At 50.7% G+C, this 16,411-nt stretch overlaps 1 long non-coding RNA gene across 1 annotated transcript; it reads right to left on the bottom strand.

Annotated features, from left to right (window-relative positions):
- Positions 1-301: 301 nt before the first annotated feature.
- LOC133210253 (uncharacterized) lies at positions 302-8,626 on the bottom strand. Its single transcript, XR_009724897.1, has 4 exons — positions 8,245-8,626; positions 7,380-7,621; positions 2,280-2,553; positions 302-2,194 (listed from the first exon to the last, which is right to left on the bottom strand). It is a non-coding gene; the product is annotated as an uncharacterized LOC133210253 (long non-coding RNA).
- Positions 8,627-16,411: the final 7,785 nt, after the last annotated feature.

Here is a 16,411-nt window from a genome sequence, read left to right as displayed (position 1 = left end):
GCAAGGACTACCTAAGGCAGAGAGAAGCCCAGCCTGCACCCATTGAGCTGACTGGGGATGAGGAAGAAGATTAGGGCTTCGCAACAGGATTTGGCTTGGCCCAGGAAAGCACCTACTGACAGCCAAAAATGAATGGTCTTAGCTGCTTGACCAACTCAATCCGTTCCACATCCTTATCGTGTCCCAGCTGTGGCTTCCCTTTCATGCTCAGGATCTTGGTCAAACAGAATCTAGTCAGTGACACAGTCAGGATGTCCCAGTTCACCAATCAAGCTCCCTTCAAGGCAGCCGAAAGATGCTGTTTTAAAGAAGTCAAACCAAGTTCATTTGCAGAAGAGAATCTCTCCAGTAATATTTTATTCATGGCTTCCAGCTCGCGCAGCTTCACCACTCGAGATTCCCTGCATGAGCATCAGTGCAATGGAGGGGACTGAACTGATTTCACCTGGGACACACAGGATTGGTTCTTATAGAATCATAGCATGTTTTGGGTTGGAAGGGATATTAAAACTCATGCAATTCCAACCCCCTGCCACAGGCAGGGACCCCTTCCACTGGAGCAGCTTGCTCCAAGCCCCTGTGTCCAACCTGGCCTTGAGCACTACCAGGGATGGGGCAGCCACAGCTTCTCTGGGCACCCTGTGCCAGCGCCTCAGCACCCTCACAGGGAAGAGCTTCTGCCTTAGATCCAACCTGAACTTCCCTGGTTTGAGTTTAAACACATTCCCTCTTGTTAAACATGAAGTGGATATGCTCTGTTCCCATGCTTCTGGTGCTATTTTGGTCCCTTCCAAGCAATTTGTGGGCAGGAGCCCTGCCCCTTAGCAAGCAGCTAGAGGATAATAATGCATCTGAGAGGACCAAGCTGTAGTTTTGCACAGCACGTCGCCAGGACTGTTGAAGAGCCAGATTTATGGAGTGAGGGCTGCATTCCTTCACCACTAGACACTGCGGCATCCCCACCCACCAGCTGCTGCCCAGCCTGAGCAAGTCCCATCCCAGCCTCGCCACAGCTACACCCTATCCCAGGAAGCAGAGGAGCCTTAACCAAGCTGCTTCGTTTCGGGGAGCCCCATGGCCCCAGCAGTCAGGTCTGGGTCCCCCTGTGTGTTTGCTCAGGGTCGAATTGGAGGGCTCCAGTTTCTTTTTGCAGGTCTCTTTCTCCCACTTCATCTGAGAAGGTGGCCTCTGCTTGCCCTCGCTCCCCGATGTCTCGGATCTCACCCGTCTCCATGGCAGTGAGATGGCAGTGATAATGGCCCGAGATGGCCTTCAGTCTTGAAGAACTGATGCAGCCCTGATCGTGTTACAGCTCCATCCTACTTGCTCTTGCATATAGCAGAGGGATAGTCCCATCTGCTCCTAAGAAAGAGAAGAAATAACAATTCCCTGCCCCCAGTCAAGTGCCAGAGCTCTGGAGCAGGCTGTCTGCTCATGTCTGTTGGCATACAACAGTACTACCTGCCTAGGAGAACCCAAAGGATTAGGACTTGCTCCCTTTGGCTTATATCTCTTCCTTACCTCTCTCCCCTCTAGGACAGGGTGTTAGTCTGAATCAGTGGCTTATCCTATGTAAGTACACAGGAGCCCTAATCTCCTCGCCAGGGTTTGTGTATTAGTGAGTTAGGTTGATATGGATTATCAAACCAGAAACAACCACCCTCTAACTCTATACCATGGGAAAGATGGGAACTTGTCCAAACCAGAATGCGCTTCCTGAGTGGGACCAACCAGCCAAATTGGATCGGCTCCCAAGGCTTTGAGTCTACAGGATAAGCATGCTCTTGGATCTAGTTTTTAACCCAGGCTTCAGAACTGGGTGCTCAGATCTATCCTCTTTGTACCAAAGCATCCACTCCCCCTCACACTTGAGGATAGACCAGAAAAGAGCAGCACATTTAAACCATTTACAGCTTGAACCCATCTCTGCAAAAAAAGAGCAGTACTGAACACCAGAAGCTGATGCACCAGCTCAAGTCGTTGTTTCTCTTGTACCCGTGAAACAGATTGATTTTGTGCAGGAGGGTGGCTCCGTACTCATGGCTGAAGCATGGAGAACGCAATCCTGGATGCTGTAAGAGAAGAGCCACTGGGCTGTTCAACAATGCTGTGCTGTGTTTTGGGACCCTCAACAGAGAGAAGTGATGCCTCAGGAGCAATGTGGCTGAGCCAGTCCTCGGGTGGTTTTGCTGCTCTTTAAGGAAGGCAATAGACTGTATAGTTATCACCTGAAATGGGATAAAATCCCTCCCACCAAACTATACAACCTACTACCTCACCTCCACAGAGCAGTACAGAGGTCTTGGCTGATGCACACCGTATCACTGGCTTTGCATTACTTGCACCACCTGCCTCCATGCTTGGTGTAGATGATGAGACCTGAAGACCTGACTGTCTCCTTAGGAAAGACAGTAGATTGTATAGTTAGCTCAAAGGGAGGACCGGACTCCACAACTATTCAATCTACTACCTCAGCCTCAAGGACAGCTTGGGACCACGGCACTCTCAGGCAGTGAGATGATCCTTATTCAGGTCTTGGCTACTCCGCAGCTCCTGTGGAGAGAAACGTGAAAATCCATCAGACTTCATGATGTTAGGGAAAGGAGTCTCATACCCAGCCTGTCCTGGAGCTCCCTTTCCTTCTTTGAAACCTCCTTCAGTCCGCTTGGGCTATCCTTTATCCTGGGCAATCACAAACTTTATGCACCCAAGGGCTTACGGAAGCGGCAGCCCTCCCCTTTGAACCCAGGGCCATACCTGCAGATAGCAGAGCTCTCCTGGAACAGCAGTGATGCCAAGTAACATACAGCCAGGCTGACCTCACCTCTTGAACACACACTGTATCTAGAACAAACCTGCCAGCCCAGATAAGAGAATCCATCCATTTAGCTGCTATGCACTCCAGGGAATTGGGCGGATTAGAAATAACTGACTACAAGGAAGCTTTTAGGCTGCAGATGTAATGGTATCGAGCACATCAAGGCAGATCTCATTTCCTAAACAAATGAGTGCAACATGCAGGCTTGGTGTCCCTTTAATGCTATAGCACAGCCAGGCAGTATTAGCATGGATCTGAGACAGACTGGCTAACCCCCAAGCCCTTGGCTCACCTTCTGAGACTTTCTCATTCTCTGTACACCCAAATACAGAAGCAAGGTACTAAGCTGGTAGTTTAAAAAGCTTCTTTGCCATGAGAAATCATTCCCTTGGAGATGAAAGCAAGCCATAATGAAAAGGGAGCCACATGCAGCACATCACGCGGGCTGTGTGTGCAGCACAATGGAGCCCCAAAGGAGGACTTCCCCAGGAGCTCAGCAGGAGGTGGCCCCAGGCTCTCTGAGCATCTGCTGAGTGCTGTGGTGGGACAGGCAGGTGCTAAGGCACAAGTCCCCAAGGAGACCGAGGCTGCCTGATGCTTTGTGCTTCCCCAGCCAACAGGCAACAGGCTGAATAAGTGACATTCCCCAAGGTCTGGTGAGCTGTGGTAGCTGAGATCCTCGAGGTGACAGTTCCGGATGGCTGGGGTAGGAGGGTATCTGTGCAGCGAGGTTTGGGAAGCGCCCCTGTTCCTTTGCAGGGCTCTCTGAAGTCCTTCTCACTGGTGTTCAACACGGTCCAGGTAATTCTCTTAATTTCCTTTGACAAACCCAGCCTTCACAAGGGTGGCCTACTGTGCCAGGCCATCTGGTCCAGGCCTCTCCCAGTGTGACAGGGTATAAACAGCATCAAAAAATCAATGTTGCAGGACTGATTCCTACAGCATTTAAGTACCCAGCCCATCCACAGTGCCAAGTACCTTGCATCCCAAACAGCCTTCTGATGGGAAGTATTACTCTTGCTATTTTACTGGCATAAAAAATGATGCACAGAGGCTGTACATCCCTCGGTAGCACGTACAACATCAAGATTAGACAGCCTAAAGGTCCATCCAGTGTGCCACAGACCCCTCTGCCTCACCAGGGACACAAGAATGAGTTTAGACTGAAGTGTTTCAGCTTTCCAAGAATTAAGCTAGTGTCACAGGCCTGAGCCAGAAGGGACCATGGTGGCAAGAGAGCCCATGATCGCTGCCATGGCAGAGGACTGGGGATGTGGATGGTCTGGATCACATTGGGTGATGCAGGAAATCATCATCTCCAAAGAGACTTGTGGCACCTGACCTGGAGGAACAATTTTTCCTGATTGCCAGTCTGGTGGCTTATATTATTTTAAACATAGAAGATATATAGGCCAGGCATTTGAAAGGTCACTCTTGCTACCATTGCAGAGAAGAGGTGTTTGGGCCAACCTCAAACTGAGGGTGGGAAATTACATTAAATAACTCCTAGTTTCCATAGACCTAATTATACATGGAGAGGCAAAAAAAGGAAATCCCTTCTGACTTCGATCAGTAATCCTGAAAACAGGAGGTTTAATTATAATAATTGTCTTAATGAGTCTAGGTTTGGGGAATACCCGGCTGCTGACTTTGCAATCCTGATCTTGCCAGGATCTGTGAACAAAGGAGTCACACAGGAGGATTTAGGTATACTACACCTGGTAAGGATCCCTACAACCATCCTAGCCTTAGCTTCGCTGTCACTCTTGTTCGTGCTACGTGCTGTACCAATTGCAGTGACAGCAAGCCCCTCTCCTGATGGTTTGAGGTCGACACCATCAAGACACAGGATAGGGAAAGAAAGAGAAGCAGAGAGGTGAGCAAATCTATCTAAGATCATAAAGAAAGTCCATGGGAAAGCTGACGCTGGATCCAGCCTTGGGAAGCCCTGCTCCAGTCTCTGGTCATAATGCCAGGGCAATGGTTTGCCTGGGGCAGCCTTAACCATGTGAGGCCAGGTTGATGTCCATGTCCCCCAACTGTCTTTGATGGAGACGTTAAAGACGATGTTCTGTTTCAATATCTGCAGGAGAATCACAGATCCTGGGAGAGCCGTTCTCGCACACATTCTGGATAACAGCTCAATGAGGCGCATTATGAATTAGTCATATATCCGTGCAACCATCAGATTTGTGCAAACTCCTTCTCTACAGAGATTCCCTGCACAAATCCCATGGCAATCACCAAGGAGAGCTGCATTCCAGCTCTGCCCTGCTTGCCAGACACAAAGCCTTCCCTTCTAGCCTATCTCTGCTGAAGCACTGGATTTACAAGTGCCTGAATGTGATGCAGCGATGGAAACCGCTGGGTAGAACAGCCAAGAGGGGCTGTAGGAGGCGGAAGCCTACACCCCAAAGCTTCTCACTGCCTTCTAAGTTATTTAAGCCCAGGTTTTGAAGATCTTTGGATACTTGACTGCTGAGAACAAGGATGTGTTTTAAATCCACCATTTTCTGGGTAGACCCTAAGGCAGTGGCACTGCCCTTTGCCCCTTGCAGATTCACACGAATCCGTCAAACTTCACCAAATGTGATTTTTGTGAAAAAGAACTGAAGTCTGCAAGGAACTTGAGGGAGGTCCCTGTGCTCAATGTGCCGCAGCACAGTCCTAATGCACAGAGCCTCTTAGAGCGGTGAGGCACATTGGCAGGTCAAGGATGAGTATGCTTCTTCACAGCAAGATGCTCCGGGCTGGCAGAAAAGTCATTTCCAATGAGGTTTCAGACCCATTTTGGGGAGGAAAAGGTGATCTGACTGTCCTTCAGTCAGCAGGGGGGCTCAGGATGACAGCCCATTGACCCAAGTGGTGTCCCCCACGGTTCAAAGCATCTCCACACCAGAGATGCTCGAGCACGGGCAAGTCTCTGCCTTTAGAACAGGGCTGCCTTGGAGAGGAGCTGAAAAGGCTCCGGAGCTTGGAGGAGCTGATCTGGTTTATTAAGAAGCACTGAATGAAATGGAGGAGGAGGGGGAGGAGGCAACCATAAAACAGCAGTCGCTCCCTTAACAAGCAGACACTGCTTTCAGCCTTTGTATAGCCACGGCCCCGCGCATCGGTGCGAAAACATGCTGGGGACAGGCAGGGCTTCCCAGCAGGAAACCAGGGCCCTGAGCCGCCGAGAGTTTTTCCAGCCTCATGGAGCATGGGAGGACTGGGGCAGAACCAGCCCGGCCAAGGCGAAGCCTGCATGGGCACAAAATGGCTGCCTGTCGGCCATTTTGTTTCCTCAGCTCAGCCTGTGGGGAGGCCGGTGGTGACTCCCTGGCCTCCACTCACCGCTCCACCGGAGTGGGTAAATTCAAAGCAAAACAGCCAAAAAACCCCACCCCAAACGAAACGAACCCCAAAATAAGTGAAACCAAACAGGCGCGGGGAAGGTTTCCAACAGCTTCCCAGTGCCGCCGCGGTGTGCGGCTGCACAGAGCAGTGCTCAGAGCCGCGCGGCTGCGAGAAACCCGCTCACCGAAAACACAGCAAACAGCCCCAAAACCCCATCCTGAGCACACCCGCGCCGCTGGAAAGGCACCAAATGACATCTGCCAGCCTGGCCACGGGGACAAACCGCTTCTAACTCCTCACAGGCCGGGCGGACCGGTCCTTCCAGACCCCGCATCCTGGGGCCGATATGGAAATATCACGATGCAAAAGAGTTATCCATAGGGAAAGGGAAAGAGAGGTCAAAACGTTTGAAGTACATTCCTGCAATAGCCTCAGCAATGCTTTCCCTCCGTGCTCTTTTCATGACGTAGGTAGTATTCCGTATCAACGTTGTCATAGCATTTAAGCATTTACTATAAAGCAATTAGCAAGTATCTTAATAAATAGCCACTCATCTGTTTGGGGTTGTCTTGAGTCCTGTCAGGTATTTATAAACATCTGGATCGTCATTAGCGAATCTGGTATTATCATGTATAATACAGGTGTCGGTAACCTGCTTGTTATGTGGCTTATCCTTTATTAACCCGTCATAAATCCATTACGAAGGTGGCCACAAAGGTAGCATTTGTTTTTCTAAATGTTCATGTATTTTCCTTGTAAATTAGCAGAGAATTTATACTCCCGAGGGAAAAAAATTCCGAGAATTTTTGCCATAAAACGGGTGCTACTGCTATTTCATAGTGCGATCTTTCTAAAATACTGAAAAATATCCAAAAATACTAAAAATCAAGAGATGTAAGAGAAAAAAAATATCTTCCTGCTTTAACTGTACCTGCTCCATCCTCAATTCTGTACATTAAAAACCCAAAGAAAGAAGATCCTTTCCTATAACCCTCTATAAAGCTCCTCCATGAATCCTGTTTCCTGCTCGATGCTCAGCTCCGAAGTTGCCCACAAAAGGTGCAGTTAACGTCCACCCCTGCCGCAGCTTTGGACCCAAACCCTTGGATTTGCCATGCGGACCGCCCGCCCAGCGCCCACACATGCAGCCCTGGCTCCGGGACCACCGCCGCCCATGCAGTCCTCCACATTGTCAAGGTAAAGCAGCCACGGAAGCAAATACCTTTCTATGCGAGAACAGCGATTTCACCTCTTGCTGCTCCCAGCTCCTCTCTGCGAGCGTCCGCTCCTCTCCCGATGGCTGGGCAGCCCCCCAGGGGAAGGCAGGGCGATGGCTCCAACAGCGATGCCTGAGCAGAGCCCGATCCCACCCGTGCCACTGGACTGAGATCCGAATGGCTGCGGACGAAGAGACGTGGCCACTACCTCCAAGACATCCAGGCTATGGCAGGAAACGCAGATTCACTTGAAAAAAACCAAACACCAAATCACTTTTATTTTGGCACTTTCGGTGGTATTTTTGCCACGTTTCTGCTCAAAATTCTATGGTAACAGCACCAAGTTCCCTTAAACTTTTCGAGGCATGTTACTGTTGATGGCGTCTCTGTCGTGTATCACACCTTAACGTGTGCAGGATACACAGGCTGGTGCAGTAAACAGCTTGTGAACACAGTTCAGCTCCATCCCCGTGAGAAAAGCGAGGGCTTAAAAAAAAAAGAAAAAAAAAAAAAGCCAGGAACAGCTCTTTCTTTTAACATTTAAATTAAGATTTTGTATTCCTGAGAGGAAAACTTTCAAGGCAAGAAGGCAATAAACAAAAGAGAAATGGCTACAGAAAACCAAGCCGATCCTCCGGATCACATCAGTTAAATCCAGGTCGGTGGGAAGGTCGGGTATCAGAGTCACCAACAGCAAGAGGACACACAACAGGTTAAAACGCTACCGTCCGGCACTGACCAGCTCTAATCATACCAAGCCGATGTGTAAAGCCATCCGCCCGTCCAAAAGCAAATGAGACAACAGTGCTCTCTGGTACTTTATAAACACAGAAGAAAGGAGGGCTGTTTTATTGAATATAGCGAACAAACCTTTCCGTCCGGCTATACCGTGCAGCCCTGCGACGCTGCAGGCACCGGGTAGCCGTTACGCTGCTAGTACAAAAGCTCAGTTTGGCAATTCCAGGCATTTTCAGTGCTCAACATACGCCAAAACTACCCACTCTCTGCCTCTGACTTTGGTCTCGTTCCAAAAGGTCCTTTTTTTCTCTCTCTCTCGCTTTTTTTTTTCCCCTCTCTCACTACAGCCGGTGCCACGTAGAGACGGGAGAGTTGGGCTCCAAAAAAGAGCCAAGTCCCAGCGTCCTGGCTTCCCCCTTTCCAGACGGAAAACAAAATGGCCATGCAGCAGCCATTTTGTTTGCTGCGGGATGGGAGGGAGAAGGGAAGGGAGGGGAGGCGCAGGCCAGGCGGGAGCGCGTGGGAAGGACGAGGGGGGGAGAAGGGAGGGAGAGGGGAGGGCGTCGATTCGGCAGGAACCCAAAAGCTCGGCGGCGATGCCCGGGCGCGTCCTGCCTTCCTCCCGCCGGCCATGCGGAGGGATGGACGTGGGGCCGGGTTCGCCGGCTCTCCCAGGCCGGCTGAGCTCGAGCTGTGCGGCCTGACCGGGGTACGGCTCCTTGGGCAGGCCTGGCTGGCACCTCCCTGCTGCCCGCTGGCACTGACGGGCGCCCACACAGCAGGGCTGGGGCTCTGTGAGAGCTCCCGATGGGAGCCAGGCAGGAGAGCGGAAACCAACCGGGAACATCAAACTCCTGAACTTCCCCGGGCAGGAAACGGTGTAAATAACACCCGCGGGGAGGGGGAGAGGAACCCGGAGCAGGCGAGGAGGCCTTGGGGACAGCGGCTTGGCAGCAGCATGGCCTCGGCAATGCGGATCCCTCCGGCACCTGCGGTGAGGAGGGAGGAGTGATCGAGGTTTCCTCACTTGCTCCCATCCGGACAAGGCTGTGTCAGCAGCGGAGCCGCATGGCCGAGGCCTGTGCAGGCTCTGGGCTGCCCTGCAGCGATGTCTCTGCACTCCCAAGCGCTCCAGGCAGTGTGAGGCTGTGCAGCGATGGAGGACGGGGCTCCAGCCTGCTCAGCGCCTCCTGAGCTCCATGGCTTTCATCTTTCTGCCCTTCCACAAACCAACACCGCAATGACCCCTGCAGCCCACGGCCTGGGGACCAGGGAAGCATCACTCACCCCTCTTCTCCCCAGAGCACAGGGCTCAGCTCCGAGCTAGCAGCCTTCCTCAAGAAGCCAACAAGCTGCACAGATGAGCCCTACCCTCCGCTTTCAGGTGAAGTCCCTTCAAGTCCTGACCAAAACCGGTTTTATAGAGCAAGGCAAGCACCCTGTGACCTTGTGTGAGAGCAGCCAGCATAGGAAGACCCTTAGGAGCACACAAATCAAACACATCCTGGGCCTTCTGCTTCTGTAGAAGAGACAAGCGATGTAAATCAGGACTATTCCCAGGATTTAGGATGGGTGAGAGCTCCCAGCCTCAAGCCCTATCCCCTAAGGATGCAGGGAACTGGAAATGCCCAAACCTCGCATAGTTTTGAAGCTGTTACAGATCTTGCAGGAAAATCCTATGAGGAAGGTTGTTAATTGGACAAGGCACTTTGTGGCATATTCATGTGGGATAAATTTAAGCACTGGAGGTTGGACCTGCTAAGCTTTATCTCGTTAGATGTGAGGGCAGTTTCTCTGCAGAGTAATTCAGAGCAGAAACGTGATGCCAACAGCTTGAATTACCCTGTGAGGAAACCTAAAATCTGAAGCTGGTTTTAATAACCATTATTCCTCACCAACTTTCAGCAAAGTAACCTAAGATCTCCAGGTGAGAAACGTTATGGATTTATTGCTCAGCAATGGGCTGTGATGGATTAGTCTTCAAATGGCCCTGAAATCACGCATCACCCGTAGTAAACTCTATCAATGCCCGTCCTAATTTCTCACAGGGGCTTGGTGGGGATCCATGTGATCTTGGAGGTAGGTCTGTGCACTTCATACTAACCTTGTAGTGTGGGAATTTGGGAGTTATTTGAAAGCTCCAAATCTGGTTTGTTTTAATAGGATTTGGGAAGGCAAGGCTCACTTGAAAACTTTGCACTGAAAGGATATTGCATTTTCTTGTGCAATACTCTTCCAGGAAAAACAGCAAGGCAGCTTTGCAGAATGAAGTCCAAAGGGCTCTAGAGATGGCTGTAGCAATAGATCAAGCAATGGCCACATGCGGCATGTTAGCTTGAAACTAGGAATAAGAAACAAGTTCTGCTCTGAATATTCTCTTCTAGAAAAGCCCTGACAAACTGAGGAACTTTATTTTTATCCTTATTCTAAGTGAAAACTCGCTATGAACAAGGCAGGACAAGAGGCATTTGTAAGACAGGGTGTTTTGCCTTCCCCACTAACAGGGTCCCTAGATCTGCCAGGCTGTTCCTTCCTGGTGGGTCCTGAGATGCAGCAGCAGGGGTTAGGGACATACATGGGGCTGAAGATAATATCAGCACACCCAAAACTGCAGAAGGCCCCTCAGCACAAGCTTCTTGTTCAGTATATCTTAGTCAAATGGAGGTGTGCATGGCACGAAAGATGGGAATAAGAATAAACAAGAGGGCGTGTGTGCTTTGCAGGCTTAGTAGCATGGAGGAGAAGATACCTGACCACATAAAGAAGGGGAAGGAGATTGTGAATGCACAGGTTTTGTGCACCAAGGTTCCTGAGAGAGCTGAGATGGTTTGTGCTGGGAGAGGGAGGTGTGAATATGATCAAAACGCTGGAGCTCTACAAAGGACAAGGGAGGAGGTGCTGAGCAGGGGCATATTTCTGTAGCCTCCATTCTGGGCTTGGTAAACTGGGGGTAGCTTAAAATGTGGTCATGAAAGGAGTCCTTTCTCCAGGGCAGGCTGCTTGGAATTGCTGCTTTCTGCTTTCAGGTGCTGCTGCTGTGGCCTCACCAGAGGTCTCATTCAAGGCACACTCCCAACTTATGTTCAAGCCTCCAGTATTGTGAAGGGCAAAACTCATCTGAAAGCCACCAGCAGAGGACTGGTAAGGTACATGGGTCCACACTTAAGCCCCAGAGACACATTTGTCTTCCTCGGAGACAAATCATTGAATGCAGGAGTTGCTTCTCATTCTTCTATGCACATACACTTCCTGCCAAGGGTTGCTATTGCATAGCAGGTAGAGCAAAGCACGCTGTCTGACTTCAGATCAGAGCTGCAGGAGGAGAACAAGACTCCCATTCCTGGTCATGATCAGGACTCACAAGAAAGGGCCTGTGATGCTGTCATGAGTCTTGCAAACCGAAGAGCTCTATCCTTGTGCTTTAGCTCTGGTTTTGCCTACCACATTGTAAAGCTGTGGAAATCAGCTGCTCATCATCATGTGTTTGAGGTGGTGGACATCAGAGCTTCCCCTCTGGCTGTTTGCTGGAGTCTCTTCAGGTCTTACTCTTCCTATCTGTTCACATCCCAGTAAGCCCATACAAACACAGCCCCACTGTCACCTCTCACATGACCTCCCCACGCTGACCCTTTTGCTTCTGGTTCATGAAATTTAGAGTGGGTGAAAATGTAAGAAGCAAAGGGGGGTTACTCATTTGCTGGTGAGAAAAAAACTTCCCTTGTGAAGGAGGATAAACAGTCTTAGCTTTTTTCCCTTAGCTGGTGCGAGCATGTGGGTGAACTGAATTGCCTTTTCTGGGTACTTGGGTGGATTCTTCTCCAGGTTTGTTCAGTGGTACCATTCTCACTGTGCCTGAGCACTCTCTTGGGAGTCTTTTGGACTCCTCTATTCCTGTCTCAGGGGAGCTATGTACATAAGGCAGCAGCAGCAGCAACAACAAAATCACTTGGGAAGGGAAAAAAACAGAGTTAAACAGCCGCATTGCTGAGCTCCTGCATCCAATCTCAGTGAGTCACTTTGCCTCTGTTTCCTCCTTTGGGAGACAACCCTACATGGGATGCTGAGAAGGTTAATTAGTTAATACACTAATTAACCGAGTGTGCTTTGAACAAAGGGATCGCTTTAGGCACTAGCTCTCATGAAGGTCTAAGTCTAATACTGGTTTTAACAAGGTTTGGCCTCCACTTCTTACCAGCTGGGGTAGCTTGCCCTCAGCCAGAGAAAAGACTTGAACTTACATGCATTATTCATACTCTTGCCACAACATATCTGAAGCACAAATGGCCAGAGTCCATCCAAGCTCTTTCCTGCCTGCTTCTTCCACCAAGGATGAAGATGAAACTGGCTTTCTTCTCACAGACGCAGCTCTGAGGCCCCAGGCCAAGGAAACAAGAGAAAACCAAGCTAAGGCTCTGGCAGGATTGCTACTCAATGCCCAGCAGTCTGGCTCTGACCCGTATCCCACCTTGCTCTGGAGGACTGCACACACCCAAGGCAGCTTCTCCTCTCTCTTCCAGAAGATGGATGGAAGTAGAGAGTACTCTGCCTGCTGAAGTGAGAAGCATTTCGCTTTCCACATCACTGGGACCCATCCCAAACTGGATTTGAAGCTGCAGCTGCAACAAATCCTGCAAGCCAAACTGTTTTAGACTTTGGCCAGTCCTGAGCTCATCCAAAGACATGTCTATGGAAGCACCTGAATAGTGAAGCCAAACCCCATAGTGGAGGCTGTAACCTGGTTCTGAAAGGTTCCAACAAAGATGCAACCACTGGAGCTGATGAAGGTTGTTTGCCTTACTCAGGCATGAACCCAGCAATCCACCTAGATCCTGCACTTCATCAGGGTGCCAAAGGATACCCTTTAAGAGTGAGACTGTCCCCACGGGCTGGGCGGAAGAGAAATTGTGACAGTTTTGATTGCCCAGGGAACCGAGGTTGAGTTTGATTTCCAAATGTGAAACTAAATTCTCCTTCCACGTGAGTTCTGCGAGCTCAGAAACTGAGGGCTTAGCTGGGTTCCTCCCCAGCTGGAAAAGAAAACTCAAGGCATTGGCACCGCTGTTTCTTCTGTGTCACAGTTACACAATGCACAGGCCTAATCTACAGAAGCTGAAAATCATAACCAGGGAGACAAGAACCTCCAGTCTCTGCATCCCTCTCTCTGTCTACTCTGAGGTACTCTAGGCTGCCTTTTCAGAGCTGCATTTTCAGAACTGAGCTGCTGCTGAAAGCAGGCCCCCTAAAATAAGCAAGCTTAGTGAATGCTCCCACCTGCAGCAGCTGTGATGATGACACCAACAGGCACACTTCCACCACCCTTTTGGCTGAGCCCATCTGGAACTGTGGACATGTTTTCTACAGGAAGAGCTCTTACAAAACGCCTTTTCCAACACAGAACCTCTACGGATTCCTGCTTGCAGCCAAGTTTGACCACAGACACCATCATACAGATCCATCTCTCTTCCCTCTTTGTGGATGCAGAAATGCCTTGCAGAAACAGTACCAACATGTCATTGCTAATTAACGGTGTGTTGGCTTTGGCCCATCCTCAACTGCCATTTCCTAAAACCAGGATTTTTCTGCTTGTTTATCCTCCCTGGCCTTGTTTGCACACAGGCACCACCCAAAAACCTCTCTCTGTCCAGGGAGTAGGATTTATCACTTCTGTTTCAGCAGCAGCAGAACACAGAACAATGTAGGGCCTATGCAAACAAGTACTGCTGTTTTCTTTTGCTTTTCATTTATTCCTTAGTGGTAAATCAGTGCATTCCAAACCAAATAAAAAATCACAAGATTTAGGATCCAAAGAGCAGTCCAGAGCAATATAATAGGGGCTGAAGACAGGCTGCATTTAGAAGTTAAGCAACAAGTAGCCCTTGAAAGCAAATGAAATGTTTAATCTGTGCTGCATGCCTCAAATTGTTTCTGGCTGGCAATGATGTTTTGCATTCTGCAAATGGCAGGAGCTCAGGTGCCTGGATCACTTAACACCACACACAGGAGAGAGCTGGGCTGAGCACGGAAACTGCTCCAGGTAGGAACAATCCTTATCTTCCGTGTGTGGACAGCACTTGGTACAATGGATCCCTCAAGACATTCCAATGACTAAACGTGACACAAGTAAGAGCTAATACAGGTGCAGGCTGTCACAGTCTACAGGAGTCTATAGGGCACCAGGACTGGGAATTATAACCCTCTGTCACCAAGCTTGACCTTTCAGAAGACCCATGCAAGCTTGAGCCACTGCATTATGAGAGAGCACAATCCACACATCAGCTCCTTCATTTCAGCCCAAGCCCCCATGTTGGCCTGGCATTTGCAAGCAAATGCAGAGCTACCACGTGCATTTTGCATAGTTGGACAAGGCTGCCGAGGAAAAGAAGGTGGAACTGAACCCTAAGGACCCTGCACCAGCACCTATCGACTTTAACCAGTGTCCCTACAGACCAGGGCTGAAATCCCAGTCCTTTCCATGACCACGCGGGGACTGTATAGCGACTTCACAACCCTGGCAGCCAAATGCAATCCACCTTTACCTGCCCGAGGTAAAGCAGAGCCCAGAGGAACAGGGAGCGTCAGTAGAGCTGAGCTTATCGGCGCGTTACAAAGATCACTTTGAACTTGTGCTCAAAGCCGCCCGCCCGCTCTCCCTCCCTCTAAAGAGAAGGCTTTTCGTGGGCTTGGTGCTGCTGCTTGCAGCAGTCGCAGCCGCTCTGTTGGTCTCCTGGGGCTCCCTCTGGCCTGAGCCCCGCAGGGAGAGGGAGCAGACGCCAGGAGAGACCACGGCAGACACGGATAAAGCAGTGCCCAGGAGGCATCTGCCTGCAACGGGGCGTGCGCTGTCGATGCGCAGGGATGAGCAGATGGGTTGATTACACAGGGAGAAATGGACACTAATCGTATCCAGATTCACCAGCTGCAGGATTTCCTCCTGAACCCTAAAGTACAGGAAGCCCTTACCTGCTTCGTTATCCTGTCTCTGTTCATTAGCCCCTTCCCCCGCCCTGGGAACCACGTCTCCGCTAATCCCCTGGGCAGGGGAGGGCCCTGACTGCAGAGCTGAGATCCAGATGGGAGCTCCCACAGCGCTGAGGCATGGCCGGATCCTGCCGCAAGCCAGGGCCCTATCCAGGCTGTCAGCTCCAGCCCAGCCAGGCTCCACCGGCTCAAGTTTCCCTGCTCTGGGAGCTCATTGCTGGACTCTTCTCTTGCCACTGCCTCTCTGAACAGCAGGGAAGATTTCAGGGCTAACAGGTTGTGCAACACAGGCTGCAATGGGCTTCGACACAGCGTGTGTCTCCACACCTCTGCTGAGATGCAGCTGCTTCTGGGGTGGAGAGCAGTGTGTGTGTATCAGCACAGGGCTGCTGGAGCTTCAGCAGATTTAAACCAGCAGAGGTGATCTCCCAGCACACTGCAGGACCACTGGCCAGACTGAACTGGGAGGTGATGCTGGTGGAGACCTTGGCTGTGTTCTTATTCCGGGGAGACTGAAACATGCTGAGTGGCTGGGTTTCATCGCCTGCTGTGCAGTGCCAGCTGGGAGAAAGGAGCAAAACCCTCTTAGACCCCTTTATCCGTGTCCTTCTGCATCCATCCCAGCTGCAGTGATGTGCAGAGGGATGATCCCAGGCAGCTTCCCTGTGGGGCTGCTCAGCTCCCAGGGTCTTAGCCTAATCCTTCTTCCACTAACAGGAGCCTTGGGGGATTTCAGAACTTCAAGCTATTGATCATCTTGGTATCAGGACCCCCCCGAGTTCTGGTGGAGGCTCCACACGAGGACTACAGCCTGCTTGACAAATGCTATGACCCAAGCCATTGCTCCAAGTTCAGCGTTTTGGGACCCAGTCTCCTTGCATCTTCTTCACTGCTAACCTTTAGGGCAAGCAAAGCAGCTTCCTCCCATCCTGCTGCCTGCACCCAAGCCATCCCAAGCTGCCGCTCTGACCTCCATTCCCCTTGGCAGAGCCAGTGCCCAGCACTGGGCAAGCAAAGACTGAAGGAGAGGAGAACTGCTCCTTGAATTCTTGGTGTTACCTCCAGAATGTCCCTGCCCAGCTGAAGCTGATTCATGTCCCCAGGCCTGGCACTAAAACATCAGCACGAGCCATCCCAGTTCAAACCAGACCCTGAGCATCCTGACTGAGCAGTCAATCAAGTCATGGCTGCCCCACAGAGCCCCCAAGCTGGGAGGAGGAGGAGGAGGAAGCACAACACTTGTCATTGTCTTGCAGGTGAGGAGAAACCTGCACAGGCCAGGGCTGCCTTGGGCTGTTCCTTAGTCCCCAAGCCCAGCAGG

Source organism: Neopsephotus bourkii, unplaced genomic scaffold (assembly GCF_033783945.1).
Source record: "Neopsephotus bourkii isolate Nb327-2 ecotype Australia unplaced genomic scaffold, CSIRO-AGI_Nbou_v1 NB_414, whole genome shotgun sequence".
Classification (NCBI taxonomy): domain Eukaryota; kingdom Metazoa; phylum Chordata; class Aves; order Psittaciformes; family Psittacidae; genus Neopsephotus; species Neopsephotus bourkii.
Note: the sequence above shows the minus strand (reverse complement) of the source record. Positions and strands in the feature narration are given on the sequence as shown.